Source organism: Zea mays, chromosome 10, assembly GCF_902167145.1.
Source record: "Zea mays cultivar B73 chromosome 10, Zm-B73-REFERENCE-NAM-5.0, whole genome shotgun sequence".
Classification (NCBI taxonomy): domain Eukaryota; kingdom Viridiplantae; phylum Streptophyta; class Magnoliopsida; order Poales; family Poaceae; genus Zea; species Zea mays.
In genome coordinates, this window is record NC_050105.1 from 136,891,566 (window position 1) to 136,914,382 (window position 22,817).

General features: G+C 55.0%; 1 pseudogene; it reads right to left on the minus strand.

The window, feature by feature from the left end:
- The window catches only part of LOC109942936 (protein ALP1-like), a 32,526-nt pseudogene extending 10,640 nt beyond the window's left edge, over positions 1-21,886 (minus strand).
- Positions 21,887-22,817: the final 931 nt, after the last annotated feature.

Here is a 22,817-nt window from a genome sequence, read left to right on the forward strand (position 1 = left end):
TGTAGACTCGTTAGTAGACCCAAATATAATATCATCAACATAAATTTGGCATACAAACAAGTCATTTTTAAGAATTTTAGTAAAGAGTGTAGGATCGGCCTTGCCGACTTTGAAGCCATTAGCAATAAGGAAATCTCTTAGGCATTCATACCATGCTCTTGGGGCTTGCTTGAGCCCATAAAGCGCCTTAGAGAGCCTATAGACATGATTAGGATACTCACTGTCTTCAAAGCCGGGAGGTTGCTCAACATAGACCTCTTCCTTGATTGGTCCATTGAGGAAGGCACTTTTCACGTCCATTTGATAAAGCTTAAAGCCATGGTAAGTAGCATAGGCTAATAATATGCGAATTGACTCAAGCCTAGCTACGGGTGCATAGGTTTCACCGAAATCCAAACCTTCGACTTGTGAATACCCTTTGGCCACGAGTCGAGCTTTGTTCCTTGTCACCACACCATGCTCATCTTGCTTGTTGCGGAAGACCCATTTGGTTCCTACAACATTTTGGTTAGGACGTGGAACCAAGTGCCATACCTCGTTCCTTGTGAAATTGTTGAGCTCCTCTTGCATCGCCACCACCCAATCCGCATCTTGAAGTGCTTCCTCTACCTTGTGTGGCTCAATAGAGGAAACAAAAGAGTAATGTTCACAAAAATGAGCAACTCGAGATCTAGTGGTTACCCCCTTATGAATATCGCCGAGGATGGTGTCGACGGGGTGATCTCGTTGGATTGCTTGGTGGACTCTTGGGTGTGGCGGTTTTGGTTCTTCCTCATCCTCCTTTTCTTGATTATTTTCATCTCCCCCTTGATCCTTGCCATTATCTTGAGGTGGCTCATCTTCTTGATTTTGCCCTTCATCATCTTGAGCCTCATCCTCATTTTGGGTTGGTGGAGATGCTTGCATGGAGGAGGATGGTTGATCTTGTGCATTTGGAGGCTCTTCGGATTCCTTAGGGCACACATCCCTAATGGACATGTTCCTTAGCGCGATGCATGGAGCCTCTTCATTACCTATCTCATCAAGATCAACTTGCTCTACTTGAGAGCCGTTAGTTTCATCAAACACAACGTCACATGAGACTTCAACTAGTCCAGTGGACTTGTTAAAGACCCTATATGCCCTTGTGTTTGAGTCATAACCAAGTAAAAAACCTTCTACAGTTTTAGGAGCAAATTTAGATTTTCTACCTCTTTTAATAAGAATAAAGCATTTGCTACCAAAAACTCTAAAATATGAAATGTTGGGCTTTTTACCGGTTAGGAGTTCATATGATGTCTTCTTGAGGATTCGGTGAAGATATAACCGATTGATGGCGTAGCAGGCGGTGTTGACTGCTTCGGCCCAAAACCGGTCCGGTGTTTTGTACTCATCAAGCATGGTTCTTGCCATGTCCAATAGAGTTCGATTCTTCCTCTCCACTACACCATTTTGTTGAGGTGTGTATGGAGAAGAGAACTCATGCTTGATGCCCTCTTCCTCAAGGAAGCCTTCAATTTGAGAGTTCTTGAACTCCGTCCCATTGTCGCTTCTTATTTTCTTGATCCTTAAGCCGAACTCATTTTGAGCTCGTCTCAAGAATCCCTTTAAGGTCTCTTGGGTTTGAGATTTTTCCTGTAAAAAGAATACCCAAGTGAAGCGAGAATAATCATCCACTATTACAAGACAATACTTACTCCCGCCGATGCTTATGTAAGCAACCGGGCCGAATAGATCCATGTGGAGTAGCTCAAGCGGCCTGTCGGTCGTCATGATGTTCTTGTGTGGATGATGGACTCCAACTTGCTTCCCCGCCTGGCATGCACTACAAATCCTGTCTTTCTCAAAATGAACATTTGTTAATCCTAAAATGTGTTCTCCCTTTAGAAGCTTATGAAGATTCTTCATCCCAACATGGGCTAGTCGGCGGTGCCAGAGCCAACCCATGTTAGTCTTAGCAATTAAGCAAGTGTCGAGTTCAGCTCTATCAAAATCTACCAGGTATAGCTGACCCTCTAACACTCCCTTAAATGCTATTGAATCATCACTTCTTCTAAAGACAGTGACACCTACATCAGTGAAAAGACAGTTGTAGCCCATTTGACATAATTGGGAAACAGAAAGCAAGTTGTAATCTAAGGAATCAACAAGAAAAACATTGGAAATAGAATGGTCAGGAGATATAGCAATTTTACCAAGTCCTTTGACCAAACCTTGATTTCCATCCCCGAATGTGATAGCTCGTTGGGGATCTTGGTTTTTCTCATATGAGGAGAACATCCTTTTCTCCCCGGTCATGTGGTTTGTGCACCCGCTGTCGAGTATCCAACTTGAGCCCCCGGATGCATAAACCTACAAAACAATTTTAGTTCTTGACTTTAGGTACCCAAACGGTTTTGGGTCCTTTGGCATTAGACACAAGAACTCTGGGTACCCAAACACAAGTCTTGGAACCCTTGTGTTTACCCCCAACAAATTTGGCAACTACCTTGCCGGATTTGCTAGTAAGCACATAAGATGCATCAAAAGTTTTAAATGAAATGCCATGATCATTTGATGCATTAGGAATTTTCTTCTTAGGCAACTTAGCATGGGTTGGTTGCCTAGAGCTAGATGTCTCACCCTTATACATATAAGCATGATTAGGGCCAGAGTGAGACTTCCTAGAATGAATCTTTCTAATTTTGCTCTCAGGATAGCCGGCAGGGTACAAAATGTAACCCTCGTTATCCTGAGGCATGGGAGCCTTGCCCTTAACAAAGTTAGATAAGTTCTTTGGAGGGGCATTAAGTTTGACATTGTCTCCCCTTTGGAAGCCAATGCCATCCTTGATGCCAGGGCGTCTCCCATTATAGAGCATACTTCTAGCAAATTTAAATTTTTCATTTTCTAAGTTGTGCTCGGCAATTTTAGCATCTAGTTTTGCTATATGATCATTTTGTTGTTTAATTAAATCCATATGATCAAGAATAGCATTAACATCAATATCTCTACATCTAGTGCAAATAGAAACATGCTCAATATTAGACGTAGAGGGTTTGCAAGATTTAAGTTCTACAACCTTAGCATGCAACATTTCATTCTTAGTTCTAAGGTCGGAAATAGTAGCATTGCAAACATCAAAATCTTTAGCCTTAGCAATTAAATTTTCATTCTCTAATCTAAGGCTAGCAAGAGATGCACTCAATTCATCAATCTTAGCAAGCAAGTCAATATTATCATCTCTAAGATTGGGATTTGAAACATTACAAACATGTGAATCAACCTTAGCATTTAAAATAGCATTTTCATTTCTAAGGTTGTCAATCATCTCACGGCATGTGCTTAGCTCACTAGACAATTTTTCACATTTTTCTACTTCTAGAGCATAAGCCTTTTTAACCTTAACATGTTTTTTGTTTTCTTTAATTAGACAATCCTCTTGGGAATCCAAAAGGTCATCCTTTTCATGAATAGCACTAACCAATTCATTCAATTTTTCCTTTTGAGCTATGTTAAGGTTGGCAAAAAGGGAACGCAAATTATCCTCCTCATCACTAGCATTATCATCACTAGAAGATTCATATTTAGTGGAGGAGTTGGATTTAACCTTCTTCTTTTTGCCGTCCTTTGCCATGAGGCACTTGTGGCCGACGTTGGGGAAGAGGAGTCCTTTGGTGACGGCGATGTTGGCGGCGTCCTCGTCGTCGGAGGAGTCGCTTGAGCTTTCGTCGGAATCCCATTCCCGACAAACATGGGCATCGCCGCCCTTCTTCTTGTAGTACCTTTTCTTCTCCTTTCTTCTCCCCTTCTTGTCGTCGCCTCGGTCACTGTCACTAGATATAGGACATTTAGCAATAAAATGACCGGGCTTACCACACTTGTAGCAAACCTTCTTGGAGCGGGACTTGTAGTCCTTCCCCCTCCTTTGCTTGAGGATTTGGCGGAAGCTCTTGATGACGAGCGCCATTTCCTCATTGTCGAGCTTGGAGGCGTCTATTGGTTGTCTACTTGGTGTAGACTCCTCCTTCTTCTCCTCCGTTGCCTTGAATGCAACGGGTTGGGCTTCGGATGGGTCGCCAAGCTCGTTGATTTTCCTCGAGCCTTCTATCATGCACTCAAAACTTACAAAATGCCCGATAACTTCCTCGGGGGTCATTTTAGTATATCTAGGATTACCACGAATCAATTGAACTTGAGTGGGATTAAGAAAAATGAGAGATCTTAAAATAACATTTACCACTTCGTGGTCATCCCACTTCTTGCTCCCGAGGTTGCGCACTTGGTTCACCAAAGTCTTGAGCCGGTTGTACATATGTTGTGGCTCCTCCCCTTTGCGAAGCCGGAACCGACCGAGCTCCCCCTCGATCGTTTCCCGCTTGGTGATCTTGGTGAGCTCATCTCCTTCGTGCGCGGTTTTGAGCACATCCCAAATCTCCTTAGCGCTCTTCAACCCTTGTACTTTGTTATACTCCTCTCTACTTAGAGAGGCGAGGAGTATTGTCGTTGCTTGAGAGTTGAAGTGCTCGATTTGGGCCACCTCATCCTCATCATAGTTCTCATCCCCTACCGACGGTACCTGTGCACCAAACTCAACAACATCCCATATACTTTTGTGGAGCGAGATTAGATGAAATCGCATTAAATCGCTCCACCTAGCGTAATCTTCACCATCAAAAGTTGGTGGTTTGCCTAATGGGACGGAAAGTAGAGGTGTATGTTTGGAAATGCGAGGGTAGTGTAGGGGGATCTTACTATACTTCTTGCGCTCTTGGCGCTTAGAAGTGACGGAGGGCGCATCGGAGTCGGAGATCGATGTTGATGAAGTGTCGGTCTCGTAGTAGACCACTTTCCTCATCCTCTTGTGCTTGTCGCCTTTCCGATGCGGCTTGTGGGAAGAAGATTTTTCCTTCTTCTCTTTGTGGTGAGAAGAAGATTTCTTCTCCTTCCCTTTGTTGGAGGAGCTCTTCTTCTTCTCCCTCCTTTTGGTGCGGGACTCTTCCGATGAAGTGCTCCCTTGGCTTGTAGTGGGCTTTTCGCCGGTCTCCATCTCCTTCTTGGCGTGATCTCCCGACATCACTTCGAGCGGTTAGGCTCTAATGAAGCACCGGGCTCCGATACCAATTGATAGTCGCCTAGAGGGGGGTGAATAGGGCGAAACTGAAATTTACAAATATAAACACAACTACAAGCCGGGTTAGCGTTAGAAATATAAACGAGTCCGCGAGAGAGGGTGCAAAACAAATCCCAAGCGAATAAGCAAGTGAGACACGGAGATTTGTTTTACCGAGGTTCGGTTCTTGCAAACCTACTCCCCGTTGAGGAGGCCACAAAGGCCGGGTCTCTTTCAACCCTTCCCTCTCTCAAACGGTCCCTCGGACCGAGTGAGCTTCTCTTCTCAAATCAAAGCCGGGAACAAAACTTCCCCGCAAGGGCCACCACACAATTGGTGCCTCTTGCCTTGATTACAATGGAGTTGTGATCTCAAGAACAAGTGAGAAAGAAAAGAAGCAATCCAAGCGCAAGAGCTCAAATGAACACGGCAAATCACTCTCACTAGTCACTAGGGCTTTGTGTGGAATTGGAGAGGATTTGATCTCTTTAGTGTGTCTAGAATTGAATGCTAGAGCTCTTGTAGTAGTTGAGAAGTGGAAAACTTGGATGCAATGAATGGTGGGGTGGTTGGGGTATTTATAGCCCCAACCACCAAACTTGACCGTTGGCTGGAGGCGTCTGCTCGATGGCGCACCGGACAGTCCGGTGCACACCGGACAGTCCGGTGCCCCTGCCACGTCATCACTGCCGTTGGATTCTGACCGTTGGAGCTTCTGACTTGTGGGCCCTCCTGGATGTCCGGTGCACACCGGACATGTACTGTTTGATGTCCGGTGCACCGGTATGGGCGTGCCTGACGTCTGCGCGCGCTGCGCGCGCATTAAATGCACCGCAGGGAGCCGTTGGCGCCGCAGGGAGCCGTTGCTCCGCTGGCACACCGGACAGTCCGGTGCACACCGGACAGTCCGGTGAATTTTAGCGGAGCGGCTACCACGCGAACCCGAGGCTGGCGAGTTCCGAAGACCGCGCTTCCTTGGAGCATCGGACATGTCCGGTGCACACCGGACAGTCCGGTGAATTATAGCGCGCCGGCTTCCGAGAAATCCCGAGAGTGAAGAGTTGGAGTCTGAGTCCCCTGGTGCACCGGACAGGTACTGTTCACTGTCCGGTGGCACACCGGACAGTCCGGTGCCCCAGACCAGGGGTGCCCTCGGTTGCCCCTTTGCTCCTTTATTGAATCCAAAACTTGGTCTTTTTATTGGCTGAGTGTGAACCTTTTACACCTGTATAATCTATACACTTGGGCAAACTAGTTAGTCCAAAGATTTGTGTTGGGCAATTCAACCACCAAAATTATTTAGGAACTAGGTGTAAGCCTAATTCTCTTTCAGGTATATCGGTCGATGATAGGTTCATTACTTTATCTTTGTGCATCTCGACCGGATATTATGCTTTCCGTATGCATGTGTGCAAGATTCCAAGCCGACCCTAAGGAAGCTCACCTTACGGCCGTGAAACGAATCTTGAGATATTTGGCTTATACTCCTAAGTTTGGGCTTTGGTATCCTAGGGGATCCACATTTGATTTGATTGGTTATTCGGATGCTGATTGGGCGGGGTGCAAAATTAATAGGAAGAGCACATCGGGGACTTGCCAGTTCTTGGGAAGATCCTTGGTGTCTTGGGCTTCAAAGAAGCAAAATTCGGTTGCTCTTTCCACCGCCGAAGCCGAGTATATTGCCGCAGGTCATTGTTGCGCGCAATTGCTTTGGATGAGGCAAACCCTGCGGGACTACGGTTACAAATTAACCAAAGTCCCTTTGCTATGTGATAATGAGAGTGCAATCAAAATGGCCGACAATCCTATCGAGCATAGCCGCACTAAACACATAGCCATCCGGTATCATTTTCTTAGGGATCACCAACAAAAGGGGGATATCGAGATTTCTTACATTAACACTAAAGATCAATTAGCCGATATCTTTACCAAGCCTCTTGATGAACAAACTTTTGCCAAACTTAGGCATGAGCTCAATATTCTTGATTCCCGCAACTTCTCTTGCTAGATTGCACACGTAGCTCACTTATATACCTTTGATCATATCTCTTTTGTATGTGCTATGTCTAATGTGTTTTTCAAGAGTATTTCAAACCAAGTCATAGGTATATTGAAAGGGAATTGGAGTCTTCAGCGAAGACAAAGGCTTCCACTACGTAACTCATACTTCGCCGTCACTCCAAGCATGAGCATCAAAGAAAAGGACCTTGTCTTTGGGGGAGAGAGTTAGAACCCAAAAGCAAAAGGACCGGACTTTCTCTTTGGTATAATCTTAACTCATTTATGTATGACCAAAGGGGAAGATAGCACTTCGAGGGCTCTACTAATTCCGTTTTTGGCGATTCATGCCAAAGGGGGAGAGAGTATGAGCCCAAAGCAAAAGGACCGCACCACCACCAATTTCAAAAACTTAGTGTTTTCCAAAAGTATTTATCAATTGGTATCCTATTGTGTTCAAAAGGGAGAAAGTAGTATTTCAAAAATAATATATCAAAACCCTCTTGAACACTAAGAGAAGGATCTCCTTTAGGGGGAGTTTTGTTTAGTCAAAGGAAAAAGCATTTGAAACAGGGGGAGAAAATTTCAAATCTCGAAAATGCTTTGCAAAATCCTATTCATTTACCTTTGACTATTTACAAAAGAACTTTGAAAAAGATTTACAAAAGAATTTGCAAAAACAAAACATGTGGTGCAAACGTGGTCCAAAATGTTATATAAGAAAGAAACAATCCATGCATATCTTGTAAGTATTTATATTGGCTCAAATTCCAAGCAACCTTTGCACTTACATTATGCAAACTAGTTCAATTATGCACTTCTATATTTGCTTTGGTTTGTGTTGGCATCAATCACCAAAAAGGGGGAGATTGAAAGGGAATTAGGCTTACACCTAGTTCCTAAATGATTTTGGTGGTTGAATTGCCCAACACAAATAATTGGACTAACTAGTTTGCTCAAGTGTATAGATTATACAGGTGTAAAAGGTTCACACTCAGCCAACAAAAAGACCAAAAGTTGGATTCAACAAAGGAGCAAAGGGCCAACCGAAGGCACCTCTGGTTTGGCGCACCGGACTGTCCGGTGTGCCACCGGACAGTGTCCGGTGCACCACCGGACATGTCCGGTGCACCAGAGGACTCCAACACCAACTCGCCACCTTCGGGAATTTCCAGAGGCACTCGCGCTATAATTCACCGGACTGTCCGGTGTACACCGGACAGTGTCCGGTGCGCCATGGAGAAGCGGCCTCAGGAACTCGCCAGCTTCGGGAAACTCCAACGGCTAGTCCGCTAAAATTCACCGGACTGTCCGGTGTGCACCGGACTGTCCGGTGTGACTCCGGAGCAACGGCTATCTCCGCCCAACGGCTCTCTGCCGCGCATTCAATGCGCGCTCTGCGCGCGCAGAAGTCAGGCGCGCCCATACTGGCACACCGGACAAGGAACAGTGCATGTCCGGTGTGCACCGGACACCCAGGCGGGCCCACAAGTCAGAAGCTCCAACGGTCAGAATCCAACGGCAGTGATGACGTGGCAGGGGCACCGGACTGTCCGGTGCGCCATCGAGCAGACAGCCTCCAACGACCACTTTTGGTGGTTGGGGCTATAAATACCCCAACCACCCCACCATTCATTGCATCCAAGTTTTCCAGCTTCCAACCACTATACAAGAGCTAGCATTCATTGCAAAGCACACCAACAAGAGATCAAATCCTCTCCCAATCCCATTCAAAACCCTAGTGACTAGAGAGAGTAATTTGTAGTGTTCATTTGAGCTCTTGCGCTTGGATCACTTCTTTTCTTTCTTGATTCTTTCTTGTGATCAAACACTCACTTGTAATTAAGGCAAGAGACACCAATTGTGTGGTGGTCCTTGCGGGAAGTTTGATTCCCAAGTGATTTGAGAAGAGAAGCTCTCTCGGTCCGAGGGACCGATTGAGAGAGGGAAGGGTTGAAAGAGACCCGGCCTTTGTGGCCTCCTCAACGGGGAGTAGGTTTGCAAGAACCGAACCTCGGTAAAACAAATCCGCGTGTCACACTCTTCATTTGCTTGCGATTTGTTTTGCTCCCTCTCTCCCGGACTCGTTTATATTTCTAACGCTAACCCGACTTGTAGTTGTGATTATTTTTGAGAATTTCAGTTTCGCCCTATTCACCCCCCCCCTCTAGGCGACTTTCAGCCCCCCTCCAGCAACGGACACACCTTCGGCTCGCACGAGGCCCAGTCTTCGCCAAGAAGCAACCTAGGCCAAATCGCCACGCCAACCGACCAAATCGCAGGAGCATTTAATGCAAAGGTGGCCTGACACCTTTATCCTGACGAGCGCTCTCCGGTCGACAGAGCCGAAGTGACCGCAGTCACCTCGCCGCTCCACTGACCGGTCTGACAAGAGGACAGCGCCGCTTGCGCCGCTCCGACTGCTGTGCCACTCAACAGAGTGAGGCTGACAGCAGCCAAGTCCGGCCCTATGCACCATGGGAAACTCCGCTCCGCCCGACCCCGGGCTCGGACTCGGGCTCAGCCTCGGAAGACGACGAACTCCACTCCGCCCGACCCAGGGCTCGGACTCGGGCTCAGCCCCGGAAGACGACGAACTCCGCTTCGCCCGACCCCAGGGCTCGGACTCGGGCTCAGCCCCAGAAGACGACGAACTCCGCTTCGCCCGACCCCAGGGCTCGGACTCGGGCTCAGCCCCTGAAGACGACGAACTCCGCTTCGCCCGACCCCAGTGCTCGGACTCGGGCTCAGCCCCGGAAGACGACGAACTCCGCTTCACCCGACCCCAGGGCTCGGACTCGGGCTCAGCCCCTGAAGACGATGAACTCCGCTCCGTCCGACCCCAGGGCTCGGACTCAGGCTCAGTCCCGGAAGACGACGAACTCCGCTTCGCCCGACCCCAGGGCTCGGACTCAGCCCTGGCCTCAGCCGACGGTCTCCGCCTCGCCCGACCCAGGGGCTCGGACTCGACCTCGGCCTCGGAAGACAGACTCGACCTCGACCTCGGAGGAGCCTCCACATCGCCCAACCCAGGGCACGGACCAACCACGTCAACAGGAGGCGCCATCATTACCCTACCCCAAGCTGACTCAGGCTACGGGGAACAAGACCGGCGTCCCATCTGGCTCGCTCCGCCAGACAAGTAATGATGGCGCCCCACACGCTCTATGACAACGGCGGCTCTCAGCCCCCTTACGGAAGCAAGAGGACGTCAGCAAGGACTCGACAGCCCCGACAGCTGTTCTTCCGCCAGGCTCCAGCGCTCCTCCGACGGCCACGACACCACACGAATCGGGTGCCAAAACCTCTCCGGCTGCCACGATGGCATGTACTTAGGGCGCTAGCTCTCTTCCACTAGACATGTTAGCACACTGCTACACCCCTCACTGTACACCTGGATCCTCTCCTTGCGCCTATAAAAGGAAGGACCAGGGCCCTCTTAGAGAGGGTTGGCCGCGCGGAGAAAGGACGGGACAGGCGCTCGCGTGAGGCCGCTCGCTCCCTCCCGCGTGGACGCTTGTAACCCCCTATTGCAAGCGCACCCGACCTGGGCGCGGGACAAACACGAAGGCCACGGGATTTCCACCTCTCACGCCCGTCTCCCTCCGGCTGCCTTTCCCCCTTCGCGCTCCGTCCCGCGCCGACCCATCTAGGCTGCGGCACGCGGCGACAATTTACTCGTCGGTCCAGGGACCCCCCGGTCTCGAAACGCCGACAGTTGGCGCGCCAGGTAGGGGCCTGCTGCGTGTTGACGAACAGCTTCCCGTCAAGCTCCAGATGGGCAGTCTTCAGCAACCTTTCCAGCCCGGGACGGTGCTCCGTTTCGGGAGTCTTGAGTTCATGTCCCTCGACGGCAGCTACGACATGATACTCCTTCCCCCGCCGTGCGACAGCGGCAATGGCGGCCGACAGCCCGCCCGCCGGCGGCAAAATCGACGACGTCTTCCCAGCGTGGTGGAAGAACAACATTCGAGCTCACCCTGTCCCCTCCCCCGCCGACGGAGGAGGAGGTGGGGCAACCAAGGCCAAGCAGGAGGTGGCTCCTCGTCGGCTGTCGAGCGAGTCGACGGCGTCGGCGCCCTAACGGGGGGCACGTCGAGCATCGACCTCGCGTCTGAGACGAAGACGAGCGCCGTCTCCCCGCAACACGCCAATCCCAAGCAAACGGACGACGCCAGCACGCTCGCGAAAGGCTTGCTGGGCGTCACCCTCGTACCTGAGACGATGGTGCAGTCAGTCCCTGACGTGACTTCGTCACCGCCCGTCGACCAAGAGGTACCCACCGATTCCCATCTCGCACCTCTTGGATTCAGCCTTGACCCGCCAAGCGACTTCGCTTTGGCGGACGCTCTCGTAGAGGCGAGTCCAAACCCTCTGGGGTATCGTATGCGGTCACCCTGGGACCGGCTGACGGACGTCTCGACCTACGGGCCCTCGGGGTCCGAGGAAGATGACGAGCCCGCCTTCTGTTGGGATTTCTCCGGACTTGGTAACCCCAGTGTCGTGCGGCACTTCATGACCGCATGCGACTACTGCCTTTCCGACTGTTCTGACGGTGGCTGCAGCCTCGGCGACGAGGACTGCGGCCCAAGTTGTTGAATGTTTCCACGTCGATCTAGGGGGTCCCTCCGAAGGCAACCATCTTGGTATGCCGGAGAACGGTGATCTCCCTAGGCCTGTGCCTCGCATCGACATCCTACGGGAGCTAGCTGTGGTCCCCGTTCCGGCGGGGGGTCATGACCCACAGCTCGAGCAAATCCGCGGGGTGCAGGCCAGGCTCGACGAGGGAGCAGGAACACTTGAGCCGATCCGCCGGGACGTCGGGCAGGAATGGGCGGGCCAACCTCTGGCCAGAGAAGTGTGTCATCTACCCCAGGGTATCTAGCACCGCATCGCCGACGATGTCAGGGTAAGGCCGCCACCCACTTCCAGTGGAGTCGGCCAGAACCTGGCTACAGCGGCAATGCTTCTTCGCGCGATGCCGGAGCCATCAACCACCGAGGGGCAGCGAATTCAGGGAGAGCTCAAGAATCTCCTGGAGGGCGCCGCGGTCCGATGGGCCGAAAGCTCCGCCTCCCGAAGGTAAGGGTACCCCTCGGAACATCACGCCGCGACTTCCCGATTCATGCGGGAAGCCTCGGTCCACACCGGGCGCACGCGCAACACAGCGCCTGCGGCCCCGGGTCGCATCGGCAACGAGCACCATCACCGCAACCGTCGGGCCCACCTCGACGAGAGGGTGCGCCGAGGCTACCACCCTAGGCGTGGGGGACGCTACGACAGCGGGGAGGATCGGAGTCCCTCGCCCGAACCACCCGGTCCGCAGGCTTTCAGCCACGCCATACGACGGGCACCGTTCCCGACCCGGTTCCGAACCCCGACTGCTATCACAAAGTACTCGGGGGAGACGAGACTGGAACTATGGCTCGCGGACTACCGGCTGGCCTGCCAACTGGGTGGAATGGACGACGACAACCTCATCATCCGCAACCTCCCCCTGTTCCTCTCCGACACCGCTCACGCCTGGTTGGAGCACCTGCCTCCGGGGCAGATCTCCAACTGGGACGACCTGGTCCAAGCCTTCACCGGCAATTTCCAGGGCATGTACGTGCGCCCTGGGAACTCCTGAGATCTCCGGAGCTGCCGACAGCAGCCGGGAGAGTCTCTCTGGGACTACATCCGGCGATTCTCGAAGCAACGCACCGAGCTGCCCAACATCACTGATTCAGATGTCATCGGCGCGTTCCTCGCCGGCACCACCTGCCGCGACCTGGTGAGCAAGCTGGGTTGAAAGACCCCCACCAAGGCGAGCGAGCTGATGGACATCGCCACCAGGTTCGCCTCTGGCCAGGAGGCGGTTGAGGCTATCTTCCGGAAGGACAAGCAGCCCCAGGGCCGCCCACCGGAAGATGCCCCCGAGGCGTCAACTCAGCGCGGCGCCAAGAAGAAAGGCAAGAAGTCGCAAGCGAAACGCGACGCCGCCGACGCGGACCTTGTCGCCGCCGCCGAGTACAAGAACCCTCGGAAACCCCCCGGAAGTGCCAACCTCTTCGACAAGATGCTCAAGGAGTCGTGCCCCTATCATCAGGGGCCCGTCAAGCACACCCTTGAGGAGTGCGCCCTGCTTCAGCGCCACTTCCACAGGGCCGGGCCACCCGCGGAGGGTGACAGGGCTCGCGACAACGATAAGAAGGAAGATCACCAGGCAGGAGAGTTCCCCGAGGTCCGCGACTGCTTCATGATCTACGGTGGGCAAGCGGCGAACGCCTCGGCTCGGCACCGCAAGCAAGAGCGTCGGGAGGTCTGTTCGGTAAAGGTGGCGGCGCCAGTCTACCTAGACTAGTCCGACAAGCCCATCACCTTCGATCAAGCCGACCACCCCGACCGCGTGCCGAGCCCGGGGAAATACCCGCTCGTTGTCGACCCCGTCATCGGCGACGTCAGGCTCACCAAGGTCCTCATGGATGGAGGCAGCAGCCTCAACATCATCTACGCCGAGACCCTCGGGCTCCTGCGTGTTGATCTGTCCTCGGTCCGAGCAGGCGCTGCGCCTTTCCACGGGATCATCCCCGGGAAACACGTCCAGCCCCTCGGACAACTCGATCTTCCCGTCTGCTTTGGGACACCCTCCAACTTCCGAAGGGAGACCCTCACGTTCGAGGTGGTCGGGTTCCGAGGAACCTACCACGCAGTACTGGGGAGGCCATGCTACGCAAAGTTCATGGCCGTCCCCAACTACACCTACCTCAAGCTCAAGATGCCGGGCCCCAGCGGGGTCATCACCGTCGGCCCCACGTACCGACACGCGTTCGAATGCGACGTGGAGTGTGTGGAGTACGCCGAGGCCCTCGCCGAATCCGAGGCCCTCATCGCTGACCTGGAGAGTCTCTCGAAGGAGGTGCCAAACGTGAAGCACCATGCCGGCAACTTCGAGCCAGCGGAGACGGTTAAATCCGTCCCCCTCGACCCCAGCAGCGACGCCTCCAAGCAGATCCGGATCGGCTCCGAGCTCGATCCCAAATAGAAAGCAGTGCTCGTCGACTTTCTCCGCGCAAACGCCGACGTTTTCGCGTGGAGTCCCTCGGACATGCCCGGCATACCGAGGGATGTCGCTGAGCACTCACTGGACATCCGAGCTGGAGCCCGACCCGTGAAGCAGCCTCTGCGCCGATTCGACGAAGAAAAGCGCAGAGCCATAGGCGAGGAGATCCACAAGCTAATGGCGGCAGGGTTCATCAAAGAGGTATTCCATCCCGAATGGCTTGCCAACCCTGTGCTTGTGAGAAAGAAAGGAGGGAAATGGCGGATGTGTGTAGACTACACTGGTCTAAACAAAGCATGTCCGAAGGTTCCCTACCCTCTGCCTCGCATCCACCAAATTGTGGACTCCACTACTGGGTGTGAAACCCTGTCTTTTCTTGATGCCTACTCAGGGTATCACCAAATCAGGATGAAAGAGTCCGACCAGCTCGTGACTTCTTTCATCACACCCTTCGGCATGTACTGCTATGTCACCATGCCGTTCGGCTTGAGGAATGCGGGTGCGATGTACCAACGGTGCATGAACCATGTGTTCGGCGAACACATTGGCCGGACGGTCGAGGCCTACGTCGATGACATCGTGGTCAAGACGAGGAAAGCCTCCGACCTCCTTTCCGACCTTGAAGTGACATTCCTATGTCTCAAGGCGAAAGGCGTGAAGCTTAATCCCGAGAAGTGTGTCTTCGGGGTTCCTCGAGGCATGCTCTTGGGGTTCATCGTCTCCGAGCGGGGCATCGAGGCCAACCCGGAGAAGATCGCGGCCATCACCGGCATGGGGACCATCAAGGACTTGAAAGGTGTACAGAGAGTCACGGGATGCCTTGCGGCTCTGAGCCGCTTCATCTCGCGCCTCGGCGAAAGAGGCCAGCCTCTGTACCACCTCTTAAGGAAGGCCGAGTGCTTCACTTGGACCCCTGAGGCCGAGGAAGCCCTCGGGAACCTGAAGGCGCTCCTTATAAACGCGCCCATCTTGGTGCCCCCCGCTGCCGGAGAAGCCCTCTTGATCTACGTCGCCGCGACCACTCAGGTGGTTAGCGCCGCGATTGTGGTTGAGAGATGTGAAGAGGGGCATGCATTGCCCGTCCAGAGGCTAGTCTACTTCATCAGCGAGGTACTGTCCGAGACCAAGATCCTCTACCCACAAATTCAGAAGCTGCTATACGCGGTGATCCTGACGCGGCGGAAGTTGCGACACTACTTCGAGTCTCATCCGGTAACTGTGGTGTCATCCTTCCCCCTAGGGGAGATCATCCAGTGCCGAGAGGCCTCGGGTAGAATAGCAAAGTGGGTGGTGGAAATCATGGGCGAAGCGATCTCGTTCGCCCCTCGGAAGGCCATCAAGTCCCAGGTCTTGGCGGACTTCGTGGTTGAATGGGTCGACACCCAGCTCCCAACAGTTCCGATCCAACCGGAACTCTGGACCATGTTCTTCGACGGGTCGCTGATGAAGACGGGAGCAGGCGCAGGCCTGCTCTTCATCTCGCCCCTCGGGAAGCACCTACGCTACGTGCTACGCCTCCACTTCCCGGCATCCAACAATGTGGCTAAGTACGAGGCTCTGGTCAACGGGTTGCGCATCGCCATCGAGCTAGGGGTCCGACGCCTCGACGCTCGCGGTGACTCGCAACTCGTCATCGACCAAGTCATGAAGAACTCCCACTGCCGCGACCCGAAGATGGAAGCCTACTGCGATGAGGTTCGGCGCCTGGAAGACAAGTTCTACGGGCTCGAGCTCAACCACATCACCCGACGCTACAACGAGACTGCGGACGAGCTGGCTAAAATAGCCTCGGGGCGAACGACGGTTCCCCCGGACGTCTTTTCCCGAGACCTGCATCAACCTTCCGTCAAGACCGACGACACGCTCGAGCCCAAGAAGGCCTCGGCTCAGTCCGAGGTACCCTCGGCTCAGTCCGAGGTACCCTCGGCACAGTCCGAGGTACCCTCGGCTCGGCCCGAGGTACCCTCGGCCCCCGAGGGTGAGGCACTACGCATCGAGGAGGAGCGAAGCGGGGTCACGCCTAATCAAAACTAACAGACCCCGTACCCGCAATATCTCCACCGAGGAGAGCTACCCCTCGACCGAGCCGAAGCTCGGCGGTTGGCACGGCGCGCCAAGTCGTTTGTCTTGCTGGGGGACGGGAAGGAACTCTACCACCGCAGCCCCTCAGGCATCCTCCAGCAATGCATTTCCATCGCCGAAGGCCAGGAGCTCCTACAAGAGATACACTCGGGGCTTGCGGCCATCACGCAACACCTCGAGCCCTTGTTGGAAACGCCTTCCGACAAGGTTTCTACTGGCCGACGGCGGTGGCCGACGCCACTAGAATTGTCCGCACCTGCGAAGGGTGTCAGTTCTACGCAAGGCAGACCCACCTGCCCGCTCAGGCCCTGCAGACGATACCCATCACCTGGCCTTTTGCTGTGTGGGGTATGGACCTCGTCGGCCCCTTGCAGAAGGCACCCGGGGGCTACACGCACCTGTTGGTCGCCATTACAAACGGAACCCCGGTTCCACCTCCGCAGGTACGAACAACCCCACACGATTGGGGGGCCTGCGGAGCAACAGAAGACCGACGAACGGCTTGCCGTCGCCCGCTCCAGCAGCGGCGACGACGACGACTTCTGCTCTGGGGGGGCGAACAGCAGCAGTGATGACCTCGGAGCAGATGCTGCTGCCATGAGGCCCTCGCCCATGCCCTCACTCGAGAGGCAAGGACGGGCAGAAGGCCGTAGAGTTGGAGGTCAGTCCGTGGGCGGCACCGGCTATTTCGTCGGCAGAAGAACCTCTTCCACCTGCCGTGGCGGAAGGCGGCGCCGGGAGCGGCTCCGAAGCCACTCGGGCCAGAGAGCCAGACACGCGGCAGCTGCCAGTGCCACGGACGGCGAACGCCCTTCCCCCCGATCACTGAGGGAAGGAGCGGTCCGCCGCCCACGCAGGGACCAACCCCAACTCAGCACACTCCCCTCCCCAGCACTGATGATGAAAATCCTTGAAGCTGAGGGAGGGGCAGAGGCCGCAGCCCGGCTCGCATTTCCCCGCCATCGAACTGGAGGTCACCGTCTTGGTTGACCGCCGGCGAGGGGGTGCAGTCGGGCTGTATGATGAAAATCCTTGAAGCCGAACGATGGCTGAAAGGTACCAACTTCCACGAAGTTGCGTTCCTCCAACAACAAGGCGGAAGGATTGCGGGTGTCCCCCATCCGGGGGCTCGGAAGGTGGAAAGACACGATGCATAAGGGAGCGCGAAGACATGGTCGCCTTTCAAGGGGGTCACCCTCCTTTTAAAGGCGACTCTCCCTACTTGCGTCCCCAGCCGTCGTGGGCTGAGTCTTCTCCAACACGCTCCAAGGTCCTCCCCCTACGGCGCGGGGGCTGGGTCCCACGCATCATGCAAGCTGGCCCAGGGCAGAAGAAGCCAAACCGCCGCGCGCGGTGCATGCAACCGCCCAGCGGTTACAAGCATTTCTCCACTTTTGCCCGGACCAGTGGGTGAAAGGGCGGGCAGCCATGCAGGCGGCATGCAACCGCGCCAAGTGGGCGCACCCCTCCGACTTCCAACGCACCCAGCATGGGGGCCCAGGCCCACGCGTCATGCAACCGGCGCGCCGATTGCTACGTGCGAGCAACTGCACCGCCGCTCGCGCCACTACCACGCCTCCTCGACTGCGGAACCAGTACCGCGACTCGAGGCAACCTTGCGTACGACCCAGCAGTGTTAGCCAGGCGCGACGGTCAATACGGCCAAAAATGGGCCGGCAATAATGGCGGTGGCAGGCGGGCAGGAGCAGCGGTCACGTCGTCAGCCAAGCTCACGTCCCATCCAGGGACAGCAAGAGAAACCTCTCTCACGGCGTGAAGAAGGCGCGCCCGTGTTCCGTTCCTCGAACGACTCGCGCACGCGCAACGGCCGCCTTGCGAATCACTCGCCCCGTCGCATTAACTCCGCGGCGGGACAGGCAGCGCCTCTGGCAGGGGGAGCGAGCGACGCTTCGCTTTCGCCATAATGACCGCGTCAAAAAAGGTACGCCACGTCATTCGATTTCGTATCCTTTTCCTTTTCCTCTTTCTCTCTCTTACAACAGGGACCGGGAAAGGGGGATACCCCGAAAAGGATCCTTCTCCGTGAAGGAAACAGGCCCCGAGCCTCCCTACTGATCAGAGGTTCAAAGGTTGGCCCCTCGGAGGGGTTTAACAGCCGCCTCAGAGCGCGTGGGCTCCACACCCACTACTGGTCAGAGGTTCGAAGGCCGGCCCCTCGGAAGGGTTCAACGGCCGCCTCAGGCCACTCGGGCTCCGCGCCCACTACTGATCAGGGGTTCGTAGGCTGGCCCTCGAAGGGTTCACAGCCGCCTCCAACATAGAGCGAGGGATGACCCTGGGTACGTTCGATACATAACCGAGGCTCGGGCTACGCTCCCGAGGTACCCTAGGACATTTTCGAGGCCAGCGGGAACGATCTTGTAACGGAATCCCATCAGAGGGAGGCATCGAGCCCTCGGACCCCGTCGACAGGGGACCGGGTCCGGCAGATCACCCGCAGGTACTTTTGAGCGCGCCTCCGGGCCTCTAGCCGACCCCTAACAAATGGGGCACGGGCGTCCACTCGGATTACCCGCCAGCAGCTCACCGGAGACACCATGTTCGGCGCCCTCCGAGGGCAACATGGCGCTTTCCCCCCCTCCTCCTTGCGGAAAGGCGATGCAGGGGCGTATGCAAAAAAGTCGAGTCTGTCCTTGCCCGTCCTCTCGCCCTGTGCAGAGGCTCGGGGGCTGCTCTCACAAACTCGGCTCCGGCCAAACCGTTGACAGCGTCAACATACCAACCCGAGAACTTGGGACCCGACCGTGCACCCGGGCTACGGCCAGCTCGCATGAGGGAACAACCAGACCAGCCGAAGCATTGCGCGAGGCATTAAGACCTCGGAGGAGTCAAATCACTCCTCCGAGGCCTCGGGGGCTACACCCGGCGGGTGCGCTCGTGCGCACCCACCGGAACAAAACGCAACCGAGAAAGGATGGTCCCCTTGCAAAAAAGTGCGACAAAAGCCTCCAAGCGAGTATTAACACTCCCTTCGAGGCTCGGGGCTACTGTCGGGGACCATAATTAGGGGTACCCTCAAGGCTCCTAAATCTCAGCTGGTAACCCCCATCAGCACAAAGCTGCAAAGGCCTGATGGGTGCGACTAAGTCAAGGATCGGTCCATTCGAGGGACTCGATCACGCCTCGCCCGAGCCCGGCCTCGGACAAGGGCAGCCGACCCCGGAGGATCTACGTCTCACCCGAGGCCCCCCTCCAGCAACGGACACACCTTCGGCTCGCCCGAGGCCCAGTCTTCGCCAAGAAGCAACCTAGGCCAAATCGCCACACCAACCGACCAAATCGCAGGAGCATTTAATGCAAAGGTGGCCTGACACCTTTATCCTGACGCGCGCCCTCCGGTCGACAGAGCCGAAGTGACCGCAGTCACTTCGCCGCTCCACTGACCGGTCTGACAAGAGGACAGCGCCGCCTGCGCTGCTCCGACTGTTGTGCCACTCGACAGAGTGAGGCTGACAGCAGCCAAGTCCGGCCCTATGCGCCATGGGAAACTCCGCTCCGCCCGACCCCAGGCTCGGACTCGGGCTCAGCCCCGGAAGACGATGAACTCCACTCCGCCCGACCCAGGGCTCGGACTCGGGCTCAGCCCCGGAAGACGACAAACTCTGCTTCGCCCGACCCCAGGGCTCAGACTCGGGCTCAGCCCCGGAAGACGACGAACTCCGCTTCGCCCGACCCCAGGGCTCGGACTCGGGCTCAGCCCCGGAAGACGACGAACTCCGCTTCGCCCGACCCCAGGGCTCGGACTCTGGCTCACCCCGGAAGACGACGAACTCCACTCCGCCCGACCCAGGGCTCGGACTCGGGCTCAGCCCCGGAAGACGACGAACTCCGCTTCGCCCGACCCCAGGGCTCGGACTCGGGCTCAGCCCCTGAAGACGACGAACTCCGCTTCGCCCGACCCCAGGGCTCGGACTCGGGCTCAGCCCCGGAAGACGACGAACTCCGCTGCGCCCGACCCCGGGCTCGGACTCGGGCTCAGCCCCGGAACACGACGAACTCCACTCCGCCCGACCCAGGGCTCGGACTCGGGCTCAGCCCCAGAAGACGACGAACTCCGCTTCGCCCGACCCCAGGGCTCGGACTCGGGCTCAGCCCCTGAAGACGACGAACTCCGCTTCGCCCGACCCCAGGGCTCGGACTCGGGCTCAGCCCCGGAAGACGACGAACTCCGCTTCGCCCGACCCCAGGGCTCGGACTCGGGCTCAGCCCCTGAAGACAACGAACTCCGCTCCGTCCGACCCCAGGGCTCGGACTCAGGCTCAGTCCCGGAAGACGACGAACTCCGCTTCGACCGACCCCAGGGCTCGGACTCAGCCCTGGCCTCAGCCGACGGTCTCCGCCTCGCCCGACCCAAGGGCTCAGACTCGACCTCGGCCTCGGAAGACAGACTCGACCTCGACCTCGGAGGAGCCTCCACATCGCCCAACCCAGGGCACGGACCGACCACGTCAACTGGAGGTGCCATCATTACCCTACCCCAAGCTGACTCAGGCTACAGGGAACAAGACCGGCATCCCATCTGGCTCGCTCCGCCAGACAAGTAATGATGGCGCCCCGCACGCTCTATGACGACGGCGGCTCTCAGCCCCCTTACGGAAGCAAGAGGACGTCAGCAAGGACTCGACAGCCCCAACAGCTGTCCTTCCGCCAGGCTCCAGCGCTCCTCCGACGGCCATGACACCACACGAACCGGGTGCCAAAACCTCTCCGGCTGCCACGATGGCATGTACTTAGGGCGCTAGCTCTCTTCCGCTAGACACGTTAGCACACTACTACACCCCTCACTGTACACCTGGATCCTCTCCTTGCGCCTATAAAAGGAAGGACCAGGGCCCTCTTAGAGAGGGTTGGCCGCGCGAAGAAAGGACGGGACAGGCACTCGCGTGAGGCCGCTCGCTCCCTCCCGCGTGGACGCTTGTAACCCCCTGCTGCAAGCGCACCCGACCTGGGCGCGGGACAAACACGAAGGCCGCGGGATTTCCACCTCTCACGCCCGTCTCCCTCCGGCTGCCTTCCCCCCTTCGCGCTCCGTCCCGCGCCGACCCATCTGAGCTGGGGCACGCGACGACAGTTTACTCGTCGGTCCAGGGACCCCCTCCGGTCTCGAAACGCCGACACCAAGTATACCAGGAAAACCTCTACTGTCTCCGATGGCCAGTAATCTTGCAATATCGTCTTCATTAGGTGATCTCAAATATTCTTCTCCAAAAACCTCAACAACAGCACTAACAAACCTTCGTAGACTCTCAATTACAGTACTCTCACCAATGCGAACATAATCATCAGTAGCATCAGCTGCTACTCCATAAGATAACTTTCGAAATGCTGTAGTAATTTTTTGCAGACTAGATAGGCCAAGAATACCAGCAACGTTCCTTTTTTGAACAAAATATTGGTCATGTTCTTCCACAGCTTTCCATATGCGTACAAACAATGTATGTCTCATTCGAAACCTGCATGTCACTAGTAATAATACTCATGTATACTACTAATTTTTTTTAAAACCATATTTGTTACATACCTTCGACGAAACAAATTATGTCCATACGTAGGATTCTCTGAAAAATAATCTTGATACAACCTCTGATGTCCAGCATGTCTATCTCGTTGAAGTACTCGGTGCCCTTGGACAGAACCACGATGTTTCGTTGCATTATCAAGCTCATCCGCATTCATCGCAACCTGAGTAACGGAGATAAACAAATCTTCATCGTCATCATCTGACGACGAATCCAACACCATTTGCATTGATAGGGCCCGACGATTCATTGTGATAATCTTTTACCTGTCAGACCGTCGAATGCATGGTTAGAATTGAAGGGACAAAATACGCACTGCTGCAATTGTAATGATCGAGAGGAAAAATATGTAATGTTGCAAATCATATGACCGTGGTGAGAAGGGTCACCTTGAGATGTAGAACGATGTCTTGTGAGTTCCTCCGTTGGGACCGAATCGTGGATTACTTTGCGTGCTCCAATCACCGGTCAAGAAAAATATAGCATGCAAATAATTCGGGCAAAGGAGACCACAGACGGATTAATCATGCGTGGAAGAAGCGATCAATGATCTACCAACCATGCAGATAAGTATATTGGTGGCATGTGATAGTAGTACGGCCCAACAAGCATGCATCAGTCGAGGTTACATTTAAAAAATTTTAAGCGACAAAGTATTAGCGTTCTGCTGTGCATGTACATTTTTTTGGGGGTACTTTTTTTTCAACAGTCCCCAAAAAGACGTTTTGGGCAACATGTTTTAAGCAAACTCTTGGAGTTGCTCTTAGGGTTTAGCGGCGGCGCGGCGCCCTGTACTCTGGAGAGTGGAACGGTGCGAATGAAATGCGCGTGCGAGTGTGCGACGGTGCGAACCGACCAAACCTAAAGGCCTAACGCGTGCAACTGCGAACCTAGGCTGACCGTGCCATTTTCGTGCCGGGCTGATCCGGGCACGGCCCATTATCCCGTGCCGTGTCATTTGGGCCATCGGGCCGAAACGATAATCACGGCCCAGCACACTAATTGTGCTGTGCTGGCCCGGTTTCTTCTCTTTCGTGCTGGGTCGGGCTTCGTGCTTTCAAATTCGTGCCGGGCTCGTGCTGGC